The 10,816-nt window shown below is 36.0% G+C and overlaps 1 protein-coding gene across 1 annotated transcript in view; it reads right to left on the bottom strand.

The window, feature by feature from the left end:
• Window positions 1-9,887, bottom strand: part of qsm (Zona pelucida superfamily protein qsm) — a 44,295-nt gene extending 34,408 nt beyond the window's left edge. Inside the window, exon 1 of the mRNA XM_088265994.1 lies at window positions 9,740-9,887. The gene's annotated coding sequence lies outside the window, so the exon portion shown is untranslated. The remainder of the gene's footprint in view (window positions 1-9,739) is intronic.
• Between the last annotated feature and the right edge of the window lie 929 nt (window positions 9,888-10,816).

The following is a 10,816-nucleotide window of genomic DNA, read 5'->3' on the forward strand; positions in this document are numbered from 1 at the left end:
TTCAATGTAAAAAGTCCACTCATCGAGGATTTGCTTAATCAAGTTAGCACTAATGTGCAAAGGCAAATAGCCGCAAGTTAAAAACAATAGTTTTGAGATAAACAAGTTTATAGTTAACTTAAATTTATGCTTTTTGCCAACACATGTATCAAATTAATACAATTTTCCGGCTACTTGGATAATGAATATCACGGTAAAGAAATGAGATGGAGCAAAATCTGTGATTGTACATATATGATAGAGGCCAGCTATAAGAATGCTTTGAGCCGTGTTACGCCAAACAGCCTCCAACTTTACAAGATTCGCAAGATTTGCACCCTACGCGGCGCTGCGTCCAGACGAGGTTCCCGAGAGACCCTCGGGACGCCTTCCCGGGCAGGCAGGCAGTAGGTAGGTAGGTGGGTGGGTGGGTAGGTACCCGCGGCGGGTAGCTGGCCGCGAACAGTGTGTCTCGGGGGCCGCGGGCGGTGTCGTCAGAGGCCGCCGCGGCGGCTGACAGCGCGCCACGCCGCCATATTGGGAGTACCGGTCGGACGCACTCGGCGGGCGTACGACGGATCGCGAATCGATTACCCCGCAATGGGATGGATACAATGTACAATACATACATGATCGAACTAGATTCATAGCTCGAGATACGTCCTCCGTCCCCAAATGAACGCAGACGACCAATCCACCTCTCTCTAAACACCGAAGAAAACAAGAACCAGTCCTCTAAATTAAATATCTAACATATTATTTTTTGACATCTCATCAAAGATGAAGAAGAATGTAAAAGTCTGGGCATTTACCGGGCCGACGACCGTCATAGGCTGGTTTAAGTGATCACTTTACCTACGTGTAACGTTCACCAATTCTACTCATTATTGACAACCACACTACTCAAATTCTTGGAAGGTCTACGAGAATTCTTCCCAAGAAAGAACACTTTCCATTCCTCGCCATAACACATCATTCTTCAGTAATTCCTTTTCTGTCCAAGCGGCCAGACTATGGAATGAATTACCTCTCCGCGTAAACAAATGCACCTTCTCTAATCAATTTTAAGAAACGTCTGAGACATTACTATCTGTCATTAGTATCCTAACTGTCCATCAAACCTCCTCCCTCTACCTCCTTCCCTAAACTCCCTTCTTCCTTTGCCCTCCTTATTATAATCAATTTGTAATTTATGTTTTATTAATGTTCTAGTACTATCTACCCTCTGATTGTAAACAGCTATATATGGTATCAAACGTGTTGACCAATATCACTAGTCTGTTTTTGGTTGGTTGGAAAATAATGCTTTTTAGCAATAAGCCCGCCAATGTACTTATTTATTTTCAGTACATGCAGTGTAAATAAATAAGTAAATAATAGTACGTTGAATCCGATACTCCTTCCGAGCGCAGATCGTAAGTTATCCAGTTGGTTGACGCGTTTGAAAATACGCCGCTCGCCACTGAACCCGTAAATGGTGCATCCTATATAACATCGCTCGTTCCTACATCCTGTGCAGCGCTGCTGTGTGCACAACGCATAGAAATTGTGGGAAAAGAGTAGGCAGAGAGGTAAAACGTAATCATTGAATCGTGTTCTTCTTGCCCTCATCGGAACACGATAGCGCATACGGCACTGCAAAACGCATCGAAACATTGTCGTTTAATTATTAACTAAATAAAGACTAGCTGGTCGGCCCTGCGCTTCGGGTACTAATTCTTGTTCTAACCCTTATCCGAAGCCAACGGTGCATAGGGTACTGCATCGTATCGACGCAGCGTTATCTTGATCGTTAATTGCACGAAGGCAAAGTGATCGGTCCTGCACTTCTTATACCAGACCAGGGTGATATTAGATAAATATGAGAGTGAAAATCGCTTATATTTATTTTGACCCCCCTGGGACCTCCAGCCAAAAGCGCTAACCACTGCGCTACGAAGGTAGGCATATACCACGGGGATTACCAGCGGTATATTTGTTCTGTGCGCAGCAATAAAAAATCAGTTTAAATATCTATATTAAAAAAAAAAACACTTGTATAATACAACTTTTTTGAGTTTATAAGTAAACGTGACTAGTTTCGAGAACTACATATGTTCTCATCAACGGATGAAAATACAAACTACCAAAATAAGTGGTCTTATACAAATGTTTTGTTTTTTCTTAATTATTATTCCACAAAATAATTATTATTCTACACCTTTAAGTCTTCTTGCTTACTTTTAATATATATACGCCTTGAGTATTGTTTGTTATGTAGGTACATATATTTTTTGTTTTTGAATAAAATAGAATAAAATAGAAAATTGAAAAAAATTAATGCCAAATCAATAAATACGAACTCGTTCAACGATATCCAACAATATGAGCACACGACTCTATAACACTATGGTCACCCTGTGCATAATTATTAAACTACTTAAAGCAATTCTGACGACTATTATGGTTTCTTTTTCAAATATTTGCCTTCAAATTAGTGCATTGTTTTCTTTGTAAATTGAGGAGATAAGATCCCTCTTCATTATGCAAGTAGGTACCTGCGTGTACAGTGTACTGTGTACTGTGTACGGTGCACACCAACAATCATGAATTTAAATATAAGAATAAAACACTTGTATAAGACCACGTTTGAGTTTATTAATGTAAACGCGACCAGTTTCGAGAACTATAGATGTACTCATCATCAGGTGAAAATGCATAGCTATAGAAAATACATAACCAAATACAAAACATGACTGATTTTTCATTTTACTGTTATTTAGTTTGCATTTTCGACTGCTGATGAGAAAATCTGTAGATTTACTGTAGAAAATACATAACTAAATACAAAACCTGACTGATTTTTTGTTTTTCTGTTATTGAGTTTGCATTTTCAACTGCTGAGGAGAACATTTGTAGTTTTACTGTAAAAATTACATAACTAAATACAAAACCTGATTGATTTTTCGTTTTTCTGTTATTTAGTTTGTATGTTCAACTGCTGATGAGCACGCAGTTCTGTAAACTAGTCACATTATCACTATTAAACTCGAAACAAGTGTTTTGTTTTTATATATAAAGCCTAAATTTATATCTTTAATATTTTTCGCAGATACTTTGTGGCACATTTTATAAACTTTATAAAATAAAACTAGAACTTTGTTTTTAACCACTTTTTTATTGGTACTTTTCTCCAACCGGTTTCGACAAGAATGTACGTGTTTAACCCATTGATGATGACAAGGTTCTTGTAGAAAACGGTTGGAGAAAAGTAACAATAAAAAAGTGGTTAAAAACAAAGTTCTAGTTTATTTTATAAAGTTTTCAAAAATAATAGTTATTACGAAGTCGATAAATAAAGCGATAATGGAATTTTTTAGCTTTGTAAACTGTAAGCGTTGGGTTCTGTGCTGACCGCGCGTCAATGTCTTCTGTCCAAGGTATTAAACGTTGACTACGCGGTGGACATAAAGATTTTTTTATTAATTGTTATTATTATTTTGTTTCTTAATAAAAAAATATAAAATAAATGAATGGATACCGAGAGAATGACAAAGAAAATATATGTGGCAAATGTGAGAGGGAAAACAGCGTTCTGTTTTCCCTTAGGACGACCGAAAAAGACTGGAAAATAGTATTCCACTCTTATTTCGAGCTAACGCCGCTTCGATTCGATGTTGTGCCCTATGCACCACTCGGGTGATAGGGACCAGAAGATTTTATGAACAAAACGTTTTTACAAAATGCAGTAGCTACTTCAAAGCTACAAAATGAGGTAAATTTTTTTTTTTCGGATGGTATGTTTTAAGATTATCAGTCTGACAAAAAATATGAAAGAAGAACGCTTTCTTTACATTTTCATAAATGCAATCAAGGAGACCCGAAGGCCGATCCATGTTCGCCAAAATGGCTAATCTATCATATAATGTGGACATCAGACAACAGTTATGATCTAGTTTGTATTATTAGGGTACTTATATAAAATATTTATTGTTAAAAAAACGTACGACTATCCATATATTTACTGCAGAATAAAAAAGAAATTGGCACGATCAGATCAATCAGAACCTAAAATCTGGCGGTGTCAAAAGTCTGCGTAATCAAAGGGCATGTATGACTAGATGCATGGATGTGAAGGAGGCGAGGAGTGTATGTCAAGACAGAAGAGTGTGGCGTTCCATCCTTTCTGCCTACCCATGCGGGGAAACGGCGTGATGGTAGTAGTAGTAGTTGTAAATAAAAATAAGACTTGACACTGGCGGACACATCCTCTCAATGGTTGACTGCCAAATAAATAAAAATAAATAAAAATATTAGCTTTGATTTTATTTTTAATGACTTGGGTATTTTAAAAGCGGCTGTCGATCAGTATTGTCTGGAAGTAAATGATACGGAAACTAAAATTAATGAATACTTGCTTTTTACTGAATTTTTGAAAAATTAAAAAAAAATAGTTTCTTAGTTATCTTCTCACTAAATTCTAACCCTGGATATCGATTACATACGGAAGTCAACGTTTTAAACATGTATTGTCGATAAAATTGACATGAAGGTTTTTTTTTCCGCGAGTGTACATTTATTATAATTTGTTTAGTAACTAACCAACAATCACTCCGCTTTCCCGCAGGGTTAGGCAGATAAAATAGAACGGTACACTACCCTATATTTGCAAACAGTATTCGCCTCTGCCGCATTCATGGATCTTCATGAGAAGTTGTACGTATGAACATACTCGCCGATTATACCAACTACACACGCCCAAGTGTTTCAAGTATTTGATCACGCCAAGTTTTCCTCGGTCTTCTTGTGCTTCCATTTCCCCAGCTGCATTCACCGAACAAATTTATTTTATCGTTCTTCCTCACTCATTCGTTCCATATTTCCAAACCATCTCAATACACCTTTCATAATTTTATCGATAATACCTATCTCAGCTTTGCGTTATTTCCTTATTACACCATTGAACATATCGCTCACTCCTTTCAAGAACGTCATAAATAAAAAATCGACAATTTTCAGATGTGCATGTTTTCGGAATGCCTAGAAAACGTATATTTTAAACGTATATCCCGGCGAAAGCGGCATATTTTAAACTTAATATTTACCCGCTACAGGGCAGAAAGTGTTGTTTTTGCATTTTGAAGAAAAGGTATTGTTTAATTATTTTTTGAAATATACTTAATATTTTTCAAATGGAGAAAAAACATTCAGGTTTTACCTAAAAAGATGTGTTGCACAGTAAAAAGTTCAATAAGTGGCTTGATATTTATTTTTAATACATTGTGTTATATTTTTAAACTTTAAAAACGTTCTCCTGAAAAAATCAAGTTTTTTGATTTATGACGTTCTTGAAAGGAATGAGCGATATGTTATATATCGTTTTTGTTCTGATATAAGTATGTTTATTTTTTCATTATCCTCCATACACCCACTCCTACTGGCAGACAAGGTTTTTCCTTTATATCAATTTATTTAGTATGGCTTTTTTTTAAAGAAAATATAATAGACATTCATTATTTTTCATCTGAACATCCGAAATTCTAGAGACGGTTCTTTCTAGCATAATAATAATAATAATAAGAAAAATAGCAGTGGAAAGCATTAAAAATTCATTACCGCTGTAAAATTTCAACTGTTATTTTTTTATTCGTATAATAACTTCAACAATTTGCAAAAATGAAAATAGACGGCTGCCAGTTTAGCTAACGATAAAGGCGGCTATGTTAGGGTGACCGTACTTCAATCATTTGTTTTATTTGGAAATTTTACAGAACAGTTACATAAATACATTTACATTAATAAGTAACAAAAAACAGGTGTTTGTAATATACAGGTATATATAATATTCCAGTTACAAAATTTCACATATCGCTCACCCCTTTCAAGAACGTCATAAATCAAAAAACTTGATTTTTCAGGAGAACGTTTTTAAAGTTTAAAAATATAATACATACAATGTATTAAAAATAAATATCAAGCCACTCACTGAACTTTTTACTGTGCAACAGATCTTTTTAGGTAAAACCTGAAGGTTTTATCTACATTTGAAAAATATTTAGTACATTTAAAAATATAATTAAACAATGCCTTTTCTTCAAAATGCAAAAACAACACTTTCTGCCCTGTAGCGGGTAAATATTAAGTTAAAAATATGCCGCTTTTGCTGGGGTATAGTACATTTTCTGGGCATTCCAAAAACATGCATAACTGAAAATGGACGATTTTTGATTTATGACGTTCTTGAAAGGAGTGAGCGATATGTAATTTAATAAAAATACCTGTAAGAGGAACGGGAAGGAGGAAAAGGGGAAAAGCGTAGAATTGGTGAATGTAACACATGTGTAAAGTGATTACTTAAACTAGCCTAAGACGGCCGCAAGCCCCGTAAATGCCCAGACTTCCATATTTTTATTAATATATTTTGAGATGTCAGAAATAATATGAAGAATAATATTTTTACACGGTATCTCGTGGAACTTGTCTACCGTGTATTGGGGGAGTTCAGTCTACGCAGCTAGCAAGAGGACTTGTCCGGGGAAAATAAACGCACGGTGACCCCAAAATATGTAATAGACTGAGGTAATAAAACAATGCGCATATTAAATGTAATAGTAGGAGAAGCAGCTGTTCGGAGTCCGCGGGGAGGCGGCTCTCCGTGGCTGAGAACCTACCAACCTGCCGACCTGCGCGCGGTGAATCAACATTGGCAGATGGTTTCGCGTGGAAACGTATTCCAGTCACCCACGGAAATGAGTTACGCATTCCGATAATAGCTATTTTTAATTTTTCGTAAATGAATCGTGATTTTTTGCGGTAATTTCGACTTATTCAGCCTGTTAATTCAGTTGTAACTACCTGTAAAAAGTAGTTGTAAAAATACGTTTTTAATTCAGTTCAATTCAATTTATTCGGTAAAAAATAACATATATTGTACATTACAAATAAAAAAAATAAAGCGTTATATATTAACACAAAAATTATGAAGTAAACAAGAACACTCTTGTTAAAGATGTAGAAGAATCCCGCTTCGGAGTACCTTCTCAGACACATAGAACAGATCAATAGCCGGCGTTATATTATTCAGCATAGCGGTAGCTCTTCCTACAGGAATAGCCATTGGCATGTTGGTCCTGTATATAGGAATGGGAGACAATCTATGCCGACGCTGTCCTTAGCTAACTATCGGGAACATACAGACCGATGCTCCGGATAATTTCAGGATTATCCATCATACCGCGCAACAATGGGTAGAAATGCCTCATCAAATACACATTCCTTCTAGTCTCTAAACTGTTGTAGCCAAGCATACCCTGGAGGTACTTAGCCGGGTAAAGCCGAGGATAATACTCGCACTCTTATGTAGAGATACCTCAGAAACTTTTTTTGGACTTTCTCTATCATAAGAGAGTACTTAAGCTCGTGTGGCCCCCAAATCATGGAGCCACTCTCGAGACTACTTCGCGCTAAAATTAACTAACCAACACACGCCACACAACTCTGTCTTTGCAAACATTCTTTGCCTCTTCCACGTTCATGCATCTCCTCATACATACCCGCCGATTGTTACGACTCCTTACCTGACCGCTTTCAAGTATTTGGCATACCTGATCGTGCCATAGTTTTTCTTCTCACTATAGAGTTATAAAGAGTTCTCAGCTTGCAGGTAATAAAATTTGGACATTGAATGGTTGTATTATTATGGATTATGTTGGGTTTTTAAGATAGGGAAGCCTTCGCCAGAGTGATTGCCATCGTCTGCTAACATTTGATCAAAAATAACGTCACGTCGAGCGATGTTTCGAGCTCGTTTCAGAAACTAACTAACCGTCAAGCATCTTTCCGCATGGATAAGCAGAGAGTTTAACCTTTCCAGGAGTACAATAATTGATGTCCGACTTTCTCTGGGGAGTGGTTTTTTTAAAAACATTAAATATGAATTTTTTTAAATAAAATCTTTGCATTATGAAGATAGAAATTATAAAAAACTAAAAAATAAAGCTCACCATCTCTAGGTTTTATTTTATGACAAAGTTAAATACAATTATCCACAGATGTCATTACTATACAGATAACATCATACCAACTGACAGATAGATAGACTTGGACGTTCATTAACGTCGATATTTCTTTGAGGAAAATTCGCACCGACGTTCATTTACGTCCACACTCCCGGAAAAGTTAAAATGCCACACCGCTCTGTTTTTACACTCAATCTTCGCCTCTTCCACGTTCATGCATCTCCTCATACCTACCCGGCGATTATTCCAATTCCTGACTCGATGGTGCCAAGTTTTCTTCGGTATTAACAAATATGGTATATTTAAGTGGGAAGTTAGATTCAAGTGGTCGATAAAATTGAATTTTTGTATTATGTAGTGGGTGCTAAAATAATGATGGAATTAATTACAAGTCCATGACTTATTATTACTAAGATGAATCCTTTCGCCAAAAAAAGATTATCTTAAAAACAGCTTTTTTCTGATGTCATAAATAGATAAAACTTTATAACGGCAGAGATTATTGGCTTGTTTTGGCCAACAATGGAGAATCGATGATGTTTCTAACAAGGGGCGCAGTTACGTAGGGCGAATTTGTGGCGTCAGAAAACCTTTTTTTATTATTTTCAAATTGACAGCTCGGCTGTCCAAACTCAAAACACAGTAAGGGACATTTTTTTGTAGTACGTATTTTTGCATTTTTGGACTATTATTAGTAGACTCTAATTATTTCAAAAATGCAAAAAAAACCTCCTACAAAAAAAGTCCCTTACTGTGTTTTAAGTTTGGACAGCCGAGCTGTCAGAATGACAGATTGTCCCATCCAGGGGCGGTCTAAACGTATTTTTTTGTTACGTACATTTTTTCTCAATAAATATAATTATATAAATATATGCATCTTTTAAAGTTATATAAACAAAAATCCCATATTGGCATGGAAAGTGCGTGGATGAAAAAAGAAATATTGAAATACATAAATGGGGAGAATGTGCACAATGTTCAACAAGACATCAATTTGATATAAAATAAAGCAAATATGATATAAGCTACTAGCTGTACCCGGCCACACGTTGCTGTGGCTCAGTCTGGTCAAATGGAAAAGAAAGAAAACTGAATGCACACATTTCCAATATGTTTAATTTTACAATGATTGTGTGTATTAATGTGTAATCGAAAACATTGAAAGTGCAAAGTGACAGCAGGTGTCAAGAAGCACGCTGTCCGCCATAATAAATGTTAAGCATCGGGTGTGTAGCTGTAATGTTAACAGATGGCGCTGCCAATGCGGTAAAAAAACACGTTTTTACCCGTCACAGGTATTCGAATCCTACGTAATTACTTACTTTTCTAAAGCAATCGGTGGATAATTTTAGGAGGTGTAAGATTTTGAACGAACGAACATTTACATTTATTTGTATAGATTTATGTAATATTTCATTACAATATGCAATAAGTATTTTTTAAAACGAATTACGTTCATAATCGAATAATGATTCGAACGCATACGTGATCATTTTTAATTCTATTCACCCCATCGCTAGTGTGATACTACATTTATCATTCAAGCGTATTATGCAATAAATCAACAAATATCTATATAACTTCGCACATATATATTATATATACGATCTAAACGTCTACAGGCTTTGACGCATATCTTGAATTGAACACATGCACGTATTATATATATATATATATATATATATATATAGTATATAGCCTTTGGCCAAGAATATCCTTGCGATATAACGGTTAAAAATGTATTTAGAAAAAAACAAACAAACCAGTTATCCAAATTTGTTATCCAGAGCCAGGTTATGAGATCACTTATGTATGCATTTTGTGTTTTTTTTCTTCTTGTTAAATGTCACTATCCCACACCTACCGGAGACGTGTGACGCGACCACTCACCACCGCAGCTAGTCTCGGACTGGTTTTGTGGTCTCTCATCTTGGTCGGAGGCTATTCTGGCCCGAGACGCGGTTTCACGAATAAAGTGATTACATTTCTGCGTGCAGGAAATTTGGGTGCAGTAGTAGAAAATGTTTTTTTTCTTCTACAATATGATACTTCTCTGTGCAAGCGGCCAGACTATGGAATATATTTCCTTATCCGCTAACTTTCAAGAAACGTCCGAGACATTACTATCTATCATTAGAATCCTAAGTCGGCTGTCCAAACTCAAAACATAATTTTTTGTGTTACATTTTTTTTGCATTTTTGGACTAAGTAGATTCTACTAAGTCCAAAAATGCAAAAAAACGTACTACGAACAAAATGTCCCTTACTTTGTTTTAAGTTTGGACAGCCGAACTATCCATCAAACCTCCTCCCTCTACCTCCTTCCCTAAACTCTCTTTTTCCTTTGCCTACCTTATTATGATCAATTTGTAATTTATGTTTTTTTAATGTTCAAGTACCATCCTACCCTCTGATTGCAAACAGCTATATATGGTATCAAAGTTTTGAACAATATCACTAGTCTGTTTTTGGTTGGCTGGAAGATATTGCTTTTTAGCAATAAGCCCGCCAAAGTGCTTATTTCTTCTCTATACACGAAGTTTAAATAAACAAATAAATTCAAATAGGTAGAGCACTTTATAATTGAACCACTTTTGTGGGTTTTCAGCGTATTCTTTCATTGCAATCAGTTTATTACAGTACGCTGTAGATGAACTAACTAACTAAACGTCAACCCGCTCTCCGCAGGGTTAGGCAGGGAGAATAGAAGGCCACACCACTCTGTCTTTGCAAACATTCTTCGCCTCTTCCACGTTCATGCATCTCATCATATACATAGCCGCCGATTATTTCTAAGAATAATGAAGATTATGTTTGAAGAATGCAATGGACCTCTCATA

Source organism: Brachycentrus maculatus, unplaced genomic scaffold (genome assembly GCF_059751285.1).
Source record: "Brachycentrus maculatus isolate JH-2025_06_01 unplaced genomic scaffold, ASM5975128v1 h1tg000259l, whole genome shotgun sequence".
In the NCBI taxonomy this organism is placed as follows: Eukaryota; Metazoa; Arthropoda; class Insecta; order Trichoptera; family Brachycentridae; genus Brachycentrus; species Brachycentrus maculatus.